Source organism: Cyprinus carpio, chromosome A7, assembly GCF_018340385.1.
Source record: "Cyprinus carpio isolate SPL01 chromosome A7, ASM1834038v1, whole genome shotgun sequence".
Taxonomy (NCBI): Eukaryota; Metazoa; Chordata; class Actinopteri; order Cypriniformes; family Cyprinidae; genus Cyprinus; species Cyprinus carpio.
The window spans coordinates 36,111,540-36,130,555 of record NC_056578.1 but is presented as its reverse complement, the minus strand read 5'-3'; the positions used below and the strand labels follow the sequence as shown (position 1 = coordinate 36,130,555).

Below are 19,016 nucleotides of genomic sequence, written 5' to 3'. Positions count from 1 at the left end.
GTCCAGGAAAAAGTCAGTGAGAGTGATTTTGAACCTCTTTGGGATGGCACCACAAGGTGTCATTCACTTGCAGAGCGCAAACTTCTGGAGGGCACATAAGATGGCAAGCATCAGTACCTTGAATTTGATGCGAGCGGCTACTGGTTGTCAGTGTAATCTGATGAGGAGAGGAGTAACATGAGCTGTTTTTGGCTCATTGAAGACAACCCTCGCTGCTGCATTCTGGATCAGTTGGCAAAGGCTTGATAGTACATACAGGAAGGCCCGCCAGGAGAGCATTACAATAGTCCAGTCTGGAGAGAACAAGAACTTGGACAAGAAGTTGGGTGGGCTTGCTCTGACAGGAAGGGTCTAATCTTCCTAATGTTGTATAAGGCAAATCTGCAGGACCGGGTCATTGTAGCAATATGCTCTGTGAAGCTTAACTGATGATCCATCACAACTCCTAGGTTTCTGGCTGTCCTGGAAGGAGTTATGGTTGACGAACACAGCTGTATAGAGTAATTGTGATGACACGATGGGTTAGCAGGAACCACCAGCAGTTCAGTCTTAGTAAGGTTGAGCCTGAAGGTGATGGTCATTCATCCAGCTAGAAATGTCACTCAGACAGGCTGAAATGCGAGCAACTACCGTCGGGTCATCTGGTTGGAATGAGAAGTAGAGTTGAGTGTAATCAGCGTAGCAGTGATAGGAAAAGCCATGCTTCTGAATGACAGATCCTAATGACGTCATGTAGATGGAGAAGAGAAGTGGTCCAAGTACTGAGCCTTTAGGAACCCCAGTAGCAAGTTGTTGTGACTTAGAAACTTCACCCCTCCAAGACACCATGAAGGATCTATCAGAAAGGTAGGAGTTAAGCCACTGGAGTGCGGTTCCAGAGATGCCCATCTTTCTGAGCGTGGACAGGAGAATCTGGTGATTAACGGTGTCAAAAGCAGCAGACAGGTCCAGCAAAATGAGTACTGAGGATTTTGAAGCTGCTCTTGCCAGTCGCAGGACTTCAGTAACCGAAAGCAGTGCAGTCTCAGTTGAGTGGCCACTTTTGAAGCCAGATTTTTTGCTGTCCAGGAGGTTGTTCTGTACAAGAAACATAGAGAGCTGGTTGAACACAGCTCATTCAAGTGTCTTTGCAATGAATGGAAGAAGGGATACCGGTCTGTAGTTTTCTAGAAGTGCTGGATTTAGAGATGGTTTCTTCAGCAGTGGGCTTACCCGAGCCTACTTAAATGCTGAGGGAAATATTCCATGTGTGAAGAGAGAAAGGGAAATGAGTGAAGAGAGGAGTTGATAATGTGAGTAAGTGAAGGTATGACTGAAGAAGAAATCGCTTGAAGGAGGTGAGTGGGGATTGGATCCAGTGGGCAAGTAGTAGGATGACTGGACAGGATAAGTTTGGAAACGTCCATCTCTGAGAGTGGAGAGAATGAGGAGAGAGAGTGTGCATTAGTCGTTGTGAAGTTATCCTCAGTCTGCGGTGTGGAGAATTGGTCACTGATGGTTCTTGTCTTATTTGTGAAGAAAACTGCAAAGTCGTCAGCTGTAAGAGTCGATGAAGGAGGAGGTGGAGGCGGATTAAGAAGAGAAGAGAAGGTTTTGAAGAGTGTCCGAGTGTCACAACAGTTGTTAATTTTGTCGTGGTAGTATGATGTTTTAGCAGTGAAGACGTTTGCAGAGAAGGAAGAGAGGAGAGACTGATACACACTGAGGTCGGTAGAGTTTCTTGATTTATGCCATTTCCTCTCTGCACCCCTGAGTTTAGAGAGATGTTCACGGAGAACATCGGACAGCCAGGGGGCAGGTGCGTGCTGGTCTAGACGACAGTGGGCAAAAGTTATCCAAGCAAGAGGTTAGAGTGGAGCAAAAAGTGTCCGTAGCACTGTTCATGTCCAGAGCTGAAAACTGCGAGAGTGAAGGAAGTGAGGATGAAACCACAGAGGATAGGCGAGATGGAGAGAGTGAGCGTAGGTTCCTTCGAAAGGTGACCTGCGTTGGAGCCTGTGCTGCTTCAGGAGTAAGTGCTAGGTTAGCAGTAATGAGGAAGTGGTCTGAGGTGTGCAGTGGAGCAACTAAAGAGTTGTCCACTGAGCAACAGCGCATGTAGATGAGGTCCAGTTGGTTGCCTGATTTGTGAGTCGCTGTAGAAGACACTCACTTGAGATCAAATGAGGCGAGCAGAGTGTTGAAGTCAGCAGCCTGGGGTTTATCTAGGTGGATGTTGAAGTCAAGCAGTACCAGAGGAGTACCATCTTCAGGATAGTTTGATAGCAGCACGTCCAACTCCTCCAAGAAGTTTCCCAATTGACCTGGGGGACGATAAATGACCACAAAGTGGATTTTAACAGGGTGGGTTACAGTAACAGCATGTGATTCAAATGAACCGTTACCTGTAGGTGATGGTTGAAGATCAAATTTCCAATCATTCGATATAAGGAGACCAGTACCTCCAGCTCTCCCAGTCATACGAGAGGTGTGGGAACAAGTGAAATTAGTGGAGAGGGCTGTGGGAGTGGCAGTGTCTTCGGGTTTGATCCAAGTCTCAGTCAGTGCCATGAGGTTGAGACGGGAATGAGTAGCAATAGAAGAAATTAAGTCTGCTTTGTTAACAGCAGACTGGCAGTTCCAGAGACCAACTGGAATAGAGAGCGTAGTAGTAGAGGTCAGAGAGACAGGCCTTAGATTTGTCGGGCAGGCCTTCCTTCGACGTACATAGCGTGCTCTCCGAGTAGTGATAGTAGAGATCTGAAAGCACATAAGTGACTACAAGTGACCAAAATAAGTATTTGAGGACAAGCTGTGCAAAAATTGAAGGGGAAAAAGCAATACTCAAGTGCACTGTCGGTGTCCTTGCTCGGTTGAGTCGCGCAGGTAGAGTCGATGGTCTTTACACTCGTCGGTCTTCACACGAGGAGGCTTCACACGAGGGCTGCCGCGACCGCGATAGGCACACGCAAAACCAAACGCCACTTCAGCACGTATTTACCAGGGTAAGACACACAGTAAATAAAGCAAAGTTTTCCCAGCAACGACGATCACGCAGTAGTCTAATGAGAAAACGAGGCAAAACACTTACAAACTGCAGTCCTTATCTGTTGCTCGACTGTTTCTTCTGACAAGCACTTCCAAAACAGCTCGTTAAGTAGTACTTTACTGGCTATGGTCACGCCTCCCTATTAAGCAGACCGAAACTGGCCAGTCCCGCGATAGGCAAACGCAAAACCAAACGCCACTTCAGCACGTATTTACCAGGGTAAGACACACAGTAAATAAAGAAAAGTTTTACTAGCAACTTCCCTAGCAGTTAGTCTTCCCGAAGATCAAGTAAATCTGCAAGCAGTATAGCTGCAGCAGCTTGTGCCAAAGCAGAAGCAGCACTCAAAAAAGTAGCTTATGCCAAGCGGGAGACTGAAATGCAAGTGGAGGAAGCACGCATTGAAGCTACTTTGAATGATCTTAAGGAAGAGTGTGAGGCTGAAGCTGCCTTAGCAGAAGCTGAGGTGTTTGAGGCAATGGTGAAATCCAAGAAATGAGAACCTCAAGGAGGAAAAAGTTACTCTACCTCAATCCAGCAGTCAATCAAACAAACTGAAGAATATGTTAAAAAAACATTTTTCTTCTTGTGACGATGACTCTTTTGTTCATCATGGCAGCAAAGAGACTGTTCTCTCTCCTTCAACATATGCTAAAAACAAAATGAATATCAGAATTCACAACAACCAGACTGTATAGTTCAGGAGTCAATGGCGTGTCATTGAATGATGTGCTCCTTCGAGGTTCACACCTTAACCCTTTAGCGCGTACGATCACACCGGTGTGATTAGAACTTTCAGTGCGTCACGTCATCAACTGCTGAAATTAAATCCGCTTTCTCTCTTTGGCTGGCGCAGAGCCAGATCGGATGCGCTGAGCGCTGGACATATTATCACAAATATTCAGTGTTTTCAACCATATAATGCTTATTTTAGGTTTCAGATATTTAAAAACACAAAAGTACTAGCAAAAACATACATTTATAGTTTGTAAAATACACGCTGATGTCTATGGAAACGGCAATAATGACCCTTACAAATATAATCTGACTATGTTTTTATTGATATCATATACAGATTGTATAGGTAACTATAAAGTTTACTCTGCCCTTCTCCGATGTAGCAACAATCACTTTCTGGGGAATAATTAACTCAAATGAAGTGAATATTCATGAGTCTATGAATATGATGTGCTTATTGCTTACAAATATTAAATTACCCAAAGAGGGAATATTTAATCATTTAAAGGTAATCTTTACTAGAATTAATGTAAGTTATCTAGACAATCTGTTCGGCCCGCGAACTGGATGCTAGACTCCCTTATCAAATATCAATAAAAATACCCTTCTTACAAACTCCAAGAAATATTTATCTTCTGATCAGGAAGAACAATATTTTCTGTGTCTGTAGTATTTAGATTACTGAATAGTAATTCCTAGAAAACAAAGCTTGTAGCTTAGATCACACGATTCAGGGACTTCGATCTTGATGAGCAATAAAACGGTTCAATTCAAGCAAATTATGGTATTTAATAAAAGCGGACTAAAGAGTACATAACTACAATTCACACAGAGTAAATATGAGTATATAGCAAAACAAACAAATACAATTTAAACAAGACAATCAAACGAAAATAGTAATGAGATAGAGAGAAAGAGAAAGAGAGAAAGAGAAAGAGGGAAGGCAGATCTCAGAGTGACAATTTTCAAACAGTTAACTTTGTGAGAGACTCCAAGTCATTGGATAATTTCACAAAAGTGGAATAGCCTAGACAACCTTAAACAGCAATTTTTAAGTTGCGATATAAGAAAATACTTGCTTTGATCTGGCTCTTGTGTGTAGCTGAGCTCAAATTTTCCGTTGTTGTAGCTTCTGCGTTGTCCGTTCCGGAGCTGATGATGCGTGAGTTCGTGGTTAACGCGAATGTAAACTTTGCCAAAAGATGATTAGACTTAAGTTCGTTTGGCTCGTGAGGACAATTGAACGAAGTCAAATATCAGAAGACAATAAAGAAAAACTAAGATAAAACGAAAGAGTAAAGAAGAACAAACGGAGGGACTTCTTGAGAAGTCCGATCGCGAACTGGGAAACCCCCCTCTTTCTCTGGCGGAATGCCACGAGCAAGGGTTTTCCTTTGTTTTTATTGAAAGGTTGGTTCACACCTATGTCACCTTATGAACCAATGAGGTGTGAGAAACTGAGGCGGGAAAAATCTTCTTTGTCTGCTGATTTCCGCCCACTGGTCTAATTTATGGCGATGACAAAATTACAAATTTTTCCTCAGAAAGATTGTACTTCTGAAACAATGCATCTTTTTGTAATTTGCCGTTGAGATTCGTCACAGTCGGGTTTCTACGATCATACAGACACCATAAACTATAACTTTGCGAGTCAGGGATACAGAGATACAAAGTTGTTCCTAACTACAGGCATATAAAGTTTGATTAAACACACAGTAAACATTATATCTATTCCACTATATCACGTGAAGACATCTAAGCACATAAAGAGATACATTTAATACATTTAGAGGTAGTTTATCAAAAGTGTTCATGTGTGAGCCAGAAATGCTCGTGTGGGTGTGTGTGTGTGTGTGTGTCTGGAATGTCGTCGTGCTGTGATTAAAGGGCGGGTGTTTATCTTTCCTTTGATGGTCACGAGAGTGTCTCTGGATCATCTCGAAGGTGTAATAAATGTCACGAGGGCTGAGATGTTATTGACATCGTGGCGCCCGAGGGGGGGTTTTATGTTGGAGGATGTTGTAAAACAAAAGCCCTAACCTTTTTTTTTTTTTTTTTTTTTTTTTTTAAGTTCTTGTCTCTGAGTGCAGGATGTGTTAGAGAGTCAGGATTCATTAATATGAAACAGATGGTTGAATACCATCCGCTCATTAGTGTTACACCGAGTTTACCGGAGACCTACTTTAACGTGTTTTGGGAGGAGAGGATGAATTTGCGTGCTGTAAATCCCACAGCTCGGATTCAGCGCGAACCAACATGGTGGCACCCATCACCCAGTATAGATCAACTAACACGGTCGATATAAAAGTGTTTAAACTACCAAATATATTTACTTGCACATATTTCAGAATCGGAATATCAGATATACCATAATATAGTGAGCATGTTTGTGAATATTTTGAATAAAACAGGAAAAACAAAATAAAAGCGATCCATATGTCATACAGATCTATTTTGGCTTTGGTGTGCACATGACAAGCATGACGCGTCGCCATGGAAACAATAAGGCGGTACACTCTAAATAACGGTCACCTGAAAAAGAACTCACGCCGGGGTCTCAGCTTGAATATTTTAAACTCATGTGCAAAAGGGTTAATAATAGCTTGCTTGGGCATCTTATGCGTTTCAAGACTGAGCCAGATGCAGTGATGACAGACATCCAAAAATGTTCCACAGTTTTCTTGTGAGGGAAGACCATCGTGATTATCTCCATTTCCCTACGGTTCCGTAACCATCAGCTTGACGATGAAATCATGGAATATCGTATGAGAGTTCATGTGTTTGTAAACTGCCCCTCACCTGGTGTGGTCATTTATGGCCTGAAAAGGACTGCTATCGAAGGAGAAAGCGAGTATGGGACTGAGGTGAGGAAGTTTGTTGAGAGACACTTCTATGTTGACGATGGTCTCAAGTCATTCCCCTCAGAAGAAAAGGCCATCAGTGTGTTAAAGGCAACTCAAAACATGCTGGCTCAATCTAACCTCAAGTTGCATAAAATTGTATCCAACGAAACCAAGGTTATGAAAGCATTCCCGACTACCGACCTCACCAAAGACTTACAGGATCTTGATAATGGCCAAGATCTCCCCGCTGTGCAAAGAAGTTTAGGACTCAAATGGGACCTTGTTGCAGATACACTCACTTTCCAAGTGGCTGATGTTGAGAAACCATATACTCGACAAAGAGTGCTATCAACCATTAATAGCTTATTTGACCCTCTTGGGTTTGCTGCTCCAGAGAGTGTTTAAGGACAAAAAATTTGAAGAGATCTGACCACTGATGTTTGTGCCTGGGATGCACCACTCCCTGGGCAAAAGTTTAAGGAATGGTGAAAATGGTGTACTTCTCTGAAGGAACTGAAAGGGGTGAAGATCCCAAGAGTTTACACATCAATTCCTTTCTCACAAGCTAAGAAAAAGAAAGTTTGTGTATTCAGTGATGCATCAACAGAAGCCATCACTGCTGTTGCCTACCTAAAGTCTACAGATGCAATAGGACAGACTGGAGTGGAGTTAATCTTCATTAAGACAAAACTAGCCCCTAAACATGAGTTCAACATACCAAGACTCGAAATCTGTGCTGCTGTCCTGGCGGTAGAAATAGCAGAGGTGATCTCTGAAGAGTTGAATTTGGATCTGAAGAATATGAAATTCTTCACTGACAGCAAAGTAGTGCTTGGTTACATATTTAATGAATCAGGCACTTCTATGTTTATGTTAATAATAGAGTGCAACGAATCAGATGCTCAACTCAGAAACATCAATGGCACTATGTTCAAAGGGATCTCAATCCAGCTGTTCATGGTACAAGAGCCATTTCAGCTAATCAGTTTTTTATCTCAAAATGGCTCACTGGTCCAGCATTCCTTTCACACACACAGACCTGTCGACTGGTCGAGGAAGCCTTTGAACTCATTCATCCTGAGTTGGATGCAGAATTACGACCTGAGGTAACAGCATGCAAAATGGATGTTTCACCACACCTTGGAAGTGCACGATTTGAAAGGTTTTCAAACTGGACATCAGCCCCTAGAACTGTAGCATGGCTGTCACACATTCTTTTACTAAAGAAGCTAAACATGATTTCTGCCAAGGCTGGCACATTTGCAAGGAGCCTTTGAGTCCAGCACAACCAGATGATGCAAAGACTAAAATCCTCCTTTCTGTTCAGACTGAGGTTTATTCACAAGAAATTCAGAGTATCAGCAAGGAAGAACCCATTCAAAAACAAAGTTCCCTTATCAAACTCTGTCCCTTTATTGACTCTCAAGGTTTTCTCAGAGTTGGAGGGCATTTTACTGAGAAAAATGTGTAATTTTGTCATTTTACTGAGGCTTGGGCTGTAAAGGCTTGGGCAGTAAGGGCAGCTGGATTTTGGATTGTCGGTGAGAAGAGATGTATTAGTAGTCTGATTCACAACTGTGTAATTTGCCGTAAGCTACATGGTAAAAGAGAGGAACAAAGAATGGCAGAATTACCTGTTGACTGTCTGAGCACTTTTCCTCCATTCACTTATGTAGGTTTGGATGTGTTTGGCCCGTGGTCCATCACTGCACGAAAAACAAGAGGAGGACAAAGTAACAGCAAACACTGGGCAGTAATTTTTTACGTGTATGAGCACACAAGCCATACACATTGAAGTTGTTGAATCACTAGACACATCTAGTTTTATCAATGCCCTAAGGCAATTCTTCGCAATCAGAGGGCCTGCAAAACAATTGAGGTCTGACCGCGGAACGAACTTCATTGGGGCCAAAAGGGAACTTCAGATTGGCTCGATGGGTGCCGACCAGCAAGTGGAGAATTACCTCTCGGAACAAGGTTGTACGGGGCTATTCAATCCGCCACATTCCTCACACATGGGAGGCAGCTGGGAGAGAATGATTTTAGTCACACATCATATTCTTGATGCCATGTTCCTTAAACTTGGACCTACCAGACTCACACATGAAGTTCTAACAACTCTTATGGCTGAAGTTACAGCAATAGTAAATTCAAGACCACTGACATCTGTGTCTTCAGACCCAGAGCAACCTTTGATTCTCACTCCCGCCATGCTTCTTACACAAAAGGTTGGTGCACATACTGTACCTCCAGGGCAGTTTGATGACAGTGATATCTACAGACATCAATGGCGATAAGTCCAGCATTTGGCCAACAAATTCTAGAAAAGGTGGAGAAAAGAGTACTGTACATCTGTTGTCTCCAAAGCTGACGGAAGTGGAGAGATGAAAAAATGAATCTGCAGGATGGAGATTTTGTCTTGTTAATGGTCAACCAAGCTAAAAGACAGGACTGGCCTGTAGGATTAATCACGAAAACCTTCCCTAGTGATGATGGAAAGGTCAGAAAGGTTGAAGTGAGAATAGTCAAAGAAGGCAGCCCAAGGCAATTCCTGAGACCAATCTCTGAAGTTATCCTTCTCTTAAGAAAAGATCATAAATGGCTTTATAAGTAACTTTATAGAACGGACACATAAGAGTTCATTCTGATGATAAGGTTTGACATCCTAAAGATGCCAGGTGGGGAGTGTTCTGATCCCTGTTTGTTTTGTCGTTGGCGACCCCTATTGGCGATTTATTTATCTCAACAAATTAGAATATGGTGACATGCCAATCAGCTAATCAACTCAAAACACCTGCAAAGGTTTCCTGAGCCTTCAAAATGGTCTCTCAGTTTGGTTCACTAGGCTACACAATCATGGTGAAGACTGCTGATCTGACAGTTGTCCAGAAGACAATCATTGACACCCTTCACACGGAGGGTAAACCACAAACATTCATTGCCAAAGAAGCTGGCTGTTCACAGAGTGCTGTATCCAAGCATGTTAACAGAAAGTTGAGTGGAAGGAAAAAGTGTGGAAGAAAAAGATGTACAACCAACCGTGAGAACCGCAGCCTTATGAGGATTGTCAAGCAAAATCGATTCAAGAAATTGAGTGAACTTCACAAAGAATGGACTGAGACTGGGGTCAAGGCATCAAGAGCCACCACACACAGACGTGTCAAGGAATTTGGCTACAGTTGTCTTATTCCTCTTGTTAAGCCACTCCTGAACCACAGACACATCAGAGGCGTCTTACCTGGGCTAAGGAGAAGAAGAACTGGACTGTTGCTCAGTGGTCCAAAGTCCTCTTTTCAGATGAGAGCAAATTTTGTATTTCATTTGGAAACCAAGGTCCTAGAGTCTGGAGGAAGGGTGGAGAAGCTCATAGCCCAAGTTGCTTGAAGTCCAGTGTAAAGTTTCCACAGTCTGTGATGATTTGGGGTGCAATGTGTTGGTGTGCTTGACTGGCCAGCAAACTCACCAGACCTGAACCCCATAGAGAATCTACGGGGTATTGTCAAGAGGAAAATGAGAAACAAGAGACCAAAAAATGCAGATGAGCCGAAGGCCACTGTCAAAGAAACCTGGACTTCCATACCACCTCAGCAGTGCCACAAACTGATCACCTCCATGCCACGCTGAATTGAGGCAGTAATTAAAGCAAAGGAGCCCCTACCAAATATTGAGTACATGTACAGTAAATTAACATACTTTCCAGAAGGCCAACAATTCACTAAAAATGTTTTTTTATTGGTCTTATGAAGTATTCTAATTTGCTGACATTAATGTGTTTAATGAGTTAAATGTGAGCCAAAATCATCACAATTAAAAGAACCAAAGACTTAAACTACTTTAGTCTGTGTGTATTGAATTTAATACACAAGTTTCACAATTTGAGTTGAATTACTGAAATAAATGAACTTTTCCATGACATTCTAATTTATTGAGATGCACCTGTACATGTGTTTGTTTCTTCATCTGAACTGATTTGGTGAAACTTAGCGTTACATCACTTGCTCACCACTGGATGATCTACAGTCAATTTTTCCACTGTCGTTAAAGTTAAAGGGTTAGTTCACCCAAAAATGAAATTAGGCTGCGTAATACTCACCCCCGAGGCATCCTGGGTGTATAAGACTTTATTCTTTCAGACGAATCCAGTTGGAGTTATATTAAAAATTGTCTTTGATCTTTTAAGCTCTATCATTGCATTCAGCAGGTGCTGCATTGCTTCAGTCCAAAAGACGTGAAATAAAAAGCACCCTTCCATTAAAAAAAAGTGTCTTACACGACTCCGGGGGGTGAACAAAGGCCTCCTGTAGTAAACTGATGCGTTTTTGTAAGAAAAATATCCATATTCAAAGCGTAATAATCACTTGAATCTAGCTTGCGCTCACTGTTGTTATCGGAAGCAGTTCCGGGGGAATTACGTATGAGGTCAGCTTTGCGCATGCGCCGCTCAGAATTGATGCACACAGAAACACAGCAAAGAGATCAAAACAGCGGCTGTAAACAAACGTTGGTTTTCACGAGACTCAGCGCAACGCTGACCCCATACGTCATGCTCCTGGAACTCCTTCTGTGTACAACTGTTGGCGCAAGCTAATTAAAGTGATTATTACGATTTGAATATGGATATGGATTTTATGGAAGGGCACTATTTCTTTCACGTCTTTTGGACTGAAGCAATGCAACACCCGCTGACTGCAATGATAGAGCTTAAAAGATCAATAACAATTTTTAATATAACTCAGACTGGATTCATCTGAAAGAAGAAAGTCATATATACTTGGATGCCTTGGGGATGAGTAAAACACAGCCTAATATTCATTTTGGGGTAAACTAACCCTTTATCAGCTATAACACCAGCATTAAAAACTTTTAAAATAATTTTAGTTTGAAACACACTTTCAGAAAGCAGCGCGTGTTTGAAATAACTTAATCAGATGTGGATTATGATCACCATACAAGGCAGAAATGATTTTTGCATATTAATATATTAATTATTTTTGCATGCTAGCATTAATGTTACCATAGTAAACATGATAAATACGACCGCTTAAATCAGACGCCAGCTTCTTATTCTCTATCACAATTGTGTATTAATTTAGTAACATATTTTATCTGTCATAAGTCTCATCTCAAGAGTTTAGCTCTGCGTATGTCATAAAAATATAATAATGGTTTTTGTTTGGGAGCTTTTATAAAAATATAGAAATTATCATTATTTCTAAATGTGATGTATAGGCTACTGTGACTACAAATAAACAGAAACAGACTCGACTGAAAAAGTGTAGGCTATGTTCATACCGCTTTATTTCTGTGTGACTAATTTTCAATCCAGATTAAAGGGATACTCCACCCCAAAATGAAAATTTTGTCATTAATCACTTACCCCCATGTCATTTCAAACCCGTAAAAGCTTTGTTCGACTTCGGAACACAATTTAAGATATTGGATGAAAACCGGGAGGCCTGTGACTGTCCCATAGACTGCCAAGTAAATAACAGGGTCCATAAAAGGTATGAAAGTAGTCGTCAGAATACTCCATCTGCCATCAGATGTGCGATCTGGGTTATATGAAGCGACAGAAACACTTTTTGTAAGCGAAGAAAACAAAAATAACGACTTTATTCAACAATTCCTTTGTCAACAGTCTCCTCTGTGTCTCTCCATATCACCATATGCTCTTCTGTATCATCAGCGCCACAAGGATGCGCTGTTTCTATGTGTATTTAGCTTTGATTTGAAAGAAAACAGCGCATCCTTGTGGTGCAGATGAAACAGAAGAGCATACGCAGCATACGGTGATATGGAGGGACACAGAGGAGACTTTTGACAAAGGAATTGTTGAATAAAGTCATTATTTTTGCTTTTTTAGCTTACAAAAAGTGTTCCCGTCGCTTCATATAATCCAGATTGCACATCTGATGGCAGATGGAGTATTTTGATAACGACTTTCATACCTTTTATGGACCTTAATACTGTTATTTACTTGGCAGTCTATGGGACAGTCACAGGCCTCCCGGTTTTCATCCCAAATATCTTAAATAGTGTTCCGAAGACGAACTGAGCTTTTAGGGGTTTGGAACGACATGGGGTAAGTGATTAATGACAAAATTTTCATTTTGGGGCGGAGTATCCCTTTAATTATTAAAAATTAATTTATTATGATCAATATATCAGTTATTATTGTAAAACATGCTTTTGGATTTAAATCTTTAACAAAGCATGCAATCAAACTGCCGCTTTTATAATGTTCGTTTTGTGATCGCGCTAGTTCCAGTGATTTCTTCTGATTTCCATTGATTATTTCTTACTAGTTTTCTGATAACTTCTCTTGAAATGATAGGGTTGCGTGACGTTGTTCCTGAGAGGTGTGTAAAGGGCGGGTTTTAGTGAAGCTAGTGGAGCTTCAGGCCCGACGGTGTGAACGCAGCGTGATTTTGGCCTCGGTGCTACAGGTCCGAGGCTATTAGCCCCACCCGGCCTGTTTAAAGAACTTGCTCACACTGGCCCGACAATGGAAAACCAGCTAATGGGTGCCGTCAGAATAAGAGTCCAAAAAGCAATAAAAAACATCAGAATAATTCACAAGTAAGTAACAAATCCATCATTAAGACGTTTTAACTTTAAAGGGGTTATATGATGTTGCTAAAATGAACATTATTTTGTGTATTTGGTGTAATGCAATGTGTTTATGTGGTTTAAGGTTCAAAAAACACATTATTTTCCATATACTGTACATTATTGTTTCTCCTCTATGCCCTGCCTTTCTGAAATGCATTGATTTTGACAAAGCTCATCATTCTGATAAGCGAGGTGTACGCTGATTGGCCAGCTATCCAGTGCATTGTGATTGTCCAACTGCCTCAAGCATGTGACGGAAATGTTACGCCCCTTAACATACTGTCATGCCGTGTGTCCCGGCACAACGAGACAAAACCAATAAAACTCATTACAAACAAGGCATTTTTTGCATCCATTGGGGACATAATTACGGATTATAATGATTTATACTGTCTTTTTACACATTGCATTGTGAGTCGCACTGTGTAAACATAAAACCATGTCTGCATTTGTGATTGGAGAAATGACAAACAACAAGCTCTAATCTACACTCTTTCAATCATCAGTGGCAAATCCTTTACATATGAAAACGTACTTACAGGCTGTGAGAGTCAGAAGTGCCAGATTGTCTTTGCAAACTTGGAATTGCCCCACTTCATAGAAACAGACACTACCATTGTAGGCTACTCCCCCAGGAAACAGTCCTTGTCCTCTGTAAAATGCGCTGCACACATCTGAATATTTGGGTTGAACTGTTCTGGATAGTGACCATGTAATAAAAACAGTTACTTGTGTGGTGCAACATTACTGTCGGATCCAATATAGCCAAAACAGCATTGTCTGTTAGTTCAATCTTTCTAAAAAAACGAATTGTGCCCTGTTTGTTGCTGCCGTATGCCTCTAGTTTGAGCTCCGTCACGTTATTTCTTTATCTTCTATTTTTTATTATTGAAATCTATTTTAAACACCATATTTTTCGTTTCTATATCATGTGAATATATCCTCTATCGTATTCTACAACAAAAAACAATCAGAGCGCCTTGTTATCACTAGTTTTATTTTGATTTCCCGAGTCCGCTAGTAGCTTATGGCCCATTAGCATCGCCAGCGTGGTTGTCACTAAACCCGCGTGCATTGCTAATACTCTATTCACACACATTACAATTGCTTTACTCACTGTTACTTGCTTTAATGACGGATGTATGTCTACCTTTGAGTGCAGGTAACGACACGTTTGAGCTGCATTCGATGCAGCTCGAGCTGGAGGCCGTGGAGAAGCAGATTCGGGTCCTGGAGCAGAGGCAGGCCCAGCTGAGAGAGCGGAGAGCCGTGCTGGAAACCTCCCAGGCTGACGCTCACAAGTCCAGGGTATGTATGCAGTGCGCTACTAACAGTCCCACCACCTCTACCCCATGTGTTTCTCTGCACAGGTCTGGTGCACTCAGGACGCTATCTTTACCAGATGTCCTTCACTCCGGCGCCGGGACACCAAGGGTCCTGGGTGCATCCGCAGCAGAGGATGCGAGCCAGGCCCCGGGTGATGACTTCTCCCCCTCCGGTCTTCGAGATCTCCACACGGGACCGCTTCGCTCCCCTCTGCGAGACGGAACGTGATGCTGTGATTGTCGGAGACGCCATTGTCCGACACGTCCGTGCTGAGTTAGCCAAAGGTAAAGTAAGGTCAACTTACTGTTTTCCTGGTGCTCGTGTTCTCTATGTTTCTGCGCAGATACCCGCAATCCTGAAGGCCGATGAGAGCCCCAGAGCGGTCGTGCTTCACGCCAGGGTTAATGACACCATGCAGCGGGAGACGGAGACGCTGAAGAGGGACTTCAGGAGCCTGATCGAGACGTTTCGCAGCACGACGCCTGCGGCAACGATCATCGTGTCAGGACCACTGCCCACGTATCGACGAGGACACGAAAGGTTCAGTAGACTTTTTGCTCTAATTGAATGGTTATTGTCATGGTGTAAAGAACAGAAACTGCTCTTTGTTAATAATTGGAATCTTTTCTGGGAGCGTCCTAGGCTTTTTCGCGCTGATGGCCTGCACCCCAGCAGAGTCGGAGCGGAACTCTTCTCGGAGAACATCTCCAGGACTCTACACTCCATTTGACTAGTAAGCCAATTCTCAAATAACTGCTATGATGGCTTTTATTCTACCCACTTAAATGTTAGAAGTACTTGCGCTGTCCAATCTATTAAGACTGTGTCTGTTCCCCGAATAGTGTGGTCAAAATATAAATTTAATGTAGGATCTAGAAAAAATCTTATCGTGATTAAACCAGAAAAACGTAAAATAAATGAACAAAAACAATTTCTAAAGTTTGGGCTCATAAAGATTAGATCACTCACACCCAAACCAGTTATTGTAAATTAAATGATCACAGATAATAGTTTTGATGTACTCTGCTTGACTGAAACCTGGCTTAAACCAAATGATTATTTTGGTCTAAATGAGTCTACTCCACCAAACTACTGTTATAAGCATGAGCCTCGTCAGACTGGTCGTGGGGGAGGGTGTTGCAACAATATATAGTGATATTCTCAATGTTACCCAGAAAACAGGATACAGGTTTAAATCATTCGAAATACTTTTGCTTAATGTTACACTGCCAGATATGCAAAAGAAATCTATCGTATCTCTTGCTCTGGCTACTGTGTATAGACCACCAGGGCCGTATACAGAATTCCTAAAAGAATTTGGAGATTTCCTCTCAGACCTGTTGGTTACTGCTGATAAACCGCTAATTTTCGGAGATTTTAACATTCACGTTGATAATACAAATGATGCATTATGACTTGCGTTTACTGACTTATTAAACTGTTTTGGAGTAAAGCAAAATGTCACCGGGCCCACTCATAGTTTTAATCATAAGCTAGATTTAATTTTGTCTCATGAAGTTGATCTTACTGATATAGATATCGTACCTCAAAGTGATGATCTTACTGACCATTTCCTTGTCTCGTGCATTCTGCGTATTGATGATAATAACTATATGGCTTCACGTTATCGTCCGGGCAGAATTATTGTTCCATCCACCAAAGACAGATTCGCAAATAACCTGCCTGATTTATCTCAACTGCTCTGTGTACCCATAAATACACATGAACTAGACGAAATGACTGGCAACATGGGCACTATCTTCTCTAATACATTAGAAGCTGTTGCCCCCATCAAATTGAAAAAGGTTAGAGAAAAACGTACTGTGCCATGGCACAACAGTAATACCCGCTCTACTACCACTAGTCTTGAGTGCAAATGGAGAAAAACTAACTTGGAAGTTTTTAGAATTGCGTGGAAAAACAGTATGTCCATCTATAGACAGGCTCTAAAAACTGCCAGGGCCGAGCATATCTACAAACTCATAGAAAACAACCAAAACAATCCAAGGTTTTTATTTAGTACAGTGGCTAGATTAACAAATAACCAGATGCCACCCGATCGAAATATTCCCTCACAGTTAAATAGTAATGACTTTATGAATTTCTTCACTGATAAAATAGATAACATCAGAAATACAATAACAAATGTAGATTCTACAGCATCTAATACTTTAGTTTTATCCATCGCACCCAAAGATAAACTGCAGTGCTTTACAACTATAGGACAGGAAGAGCTAAATAAACTTATCACTGCATCTAAACCAACAACATGTTTATTAGATCCTGTACCCACTAAATTACTAAAAGAGTGTTACCTGTACAGAAAAAAACGCTTTTCAATATTATTAACTCGTCGTTATCTTTAGGTCACATCCCAAAACCATTCAAGCTGGCGGTTATTAAGCCTCTTATTAAGAAACCACAACTAGATCCTAGTGAACTGGCAAATTACAGACCCATTTCAAATCTTCCATTTATGTCTAAAATTTTAAAAAAATTTAATTAGTCTGCTCAATTGTGCTCCTTCCTGCAAAACAATTATCTCTATGAAGAATTTCAGTCAGGTTTCAGGCCCCACCATAGCACAGAAACTGCACTTGTTAAAAATGACAAATGACTTGCTTCTTGCATCAGACCAAGGCTACATCTCATTGCTAGTTTTACTTGATCTTAGTGCTGCGTTCGACACCATAGATCACGACATACTCATTGATAGATTACAAAAGCTATACATCTAACCAATTAAAAGCAAAAAAATGGTTTAGACCCTACCTGTCCGATCGCTACCACTTTGTTTATTTAAATGGGGAGTCATCTCATTTATTACCAGTAAAATATGGAGTGCCACAAGGATCTGTCCTACGTCCTCTGCTATTTTCAGTATATGCATGTTGCCCCTTGGTAATATCATTAGAAAATACGGGATTAGTTTCCACAGTTATGCTAATGATACTCAACTATATATCTCAACGAGAGCAGATGAAACTTCTAAATTATCTAGATAAAGAAAATTAAATAAAGCTAAATTTTTCCAATCTGTTCCGATGAAGAAAAAACTCATCAACATCTTGGATGCTCTGGGTACATTTTCAACAAACTTTCATTTTTGGGAGAACTATTACTTCAAGTAGTTTGGCATAATCTTTTCCTAAAAATAAAAAAAAAATCTTACAAAAATCTGCTTATTATATAAATATTTTCTAAACTTTTGTCAGCCAAATCAAGTAATTTACGAACATTTAGCAACTCCAATGCAGTTTTTACTGTATAACGGTCAAGGTTGTCACGCCTGTTGACTGTTTGTCTTGAAATATTACCCCCTTGCGTCATGGCCAACTCATGATTTTTCAAGACAGCTGATTTTTCAAAACAGCTATGTTTTACAGAGTAACATTAAGGGAACATTTTGTTTTTTTAACACAAAGACTAAGAATGAATTTTATATATTTTACTTTTTGTAGTGTTAAATCAATTAAATTAGCCCTCAGCAGTCTAATATACTGTACCTGTACAGAGCTATCCATAAGCATTCCAATTCACTTTAATGGTAGTTTATCTGCAGGGGGAATGCTTCAGCCCTGGACGTACACAAAGTGGATGCTGTTCCAGAAGCTCTCCAAAAACCTGGAAATGGTAAAACATCTACTAAAACTTCTGTTACTTTTATCCAACTATTTAAAATTAGTATTTATATTTCTAAGTACTGAGCTCAACAATATAAACTAAATATCTACGGATTCATTTTAGATATCTGAAACTAAACACAATGTGACAAGCTATTAATTCTGAGTACAATATTAAATATGTCAATTCCACAGGATATACTGACAAAACTATTATATTTACAAAATCCAAGTTGTGAAAACATACAAAAATAGCCTAACGTTACCTCTAAAAGAAAAGAACATGGAGGTCACAATCAGACAATCGTAAATAAAACCAAGCCCAGCTATGTCCCTGTCGAATCAGCTAGTCAAACTTTCACACTCACCCGTTAGTTAAAACCCCTCAGCATTCCTAAAGTCTCTTTTTGAATGAGATTTGTACCTCAGGAGGGACATTGGAATCATAAGGTTAAGGGTTCTTTCCTCGCTTGTGCGTATGTCGCGACAAAACCCCGCGAGTTTCACTTCATCATCGACTTGACGTAAGCATTGAGTCATTATTTGTTGGACACTGTTGTAATAATGTAATATTTATCATTACATTTTTAGACACATTAATCTGTCGCTAGGAAACTTGATGTGGTTCCATTAACGTCATGGTGTCAAACATCAGCTTGTGTATTCCCCTAGTCCTTTAATTTATTTAATTAAATTTTAAATTTTAATAAAAAAAATTGTAATAAAATTTAATTAAATTATCAAATTCGTTTGTTTAATCCTGTTTCTATTCATATTCCATTACTATTCTTTGATTAATACCTTCTTTTAATCCCTTTCCTAATATCCGATTTATCTTCTTTTTTT

At 40.7% G+C, this 19,016-nt stretch overlaps 1 protein-coding gene across 2 annotated transcripts in view; it reads right to left on the bottom strand.

Annotated features, from left to right (window-relative positions):
• LOC109088249 (NACHT, LRR and PYD domains-containing protein 3-like) overlaps nt 1–18,760 on the bottom strand; it is a 31,621-nt gene extending 12,861 nt beyond the window's left edge. Inside the window, exons 1-2 of one of the 2 annotated variants that reach the window (XM_042760986.1) lie at nt 18,437–18,760; nt 18,054–18,171 (exon numbers count right to left, since the gene is read on the bottom strand). The gene's annotated coding sequence lies outside the window, so the exon portion shown is untranslated. The remainder of the gene's footprint in view (nt 1–18,053; nt 18,172–18,436) is intronic. The other variant, XM_042760985.1, reaches the window with a different exon arrangement.
• Between the last annotated feature and the right edge of the window lie 256 nt (nt 18,761–19,016).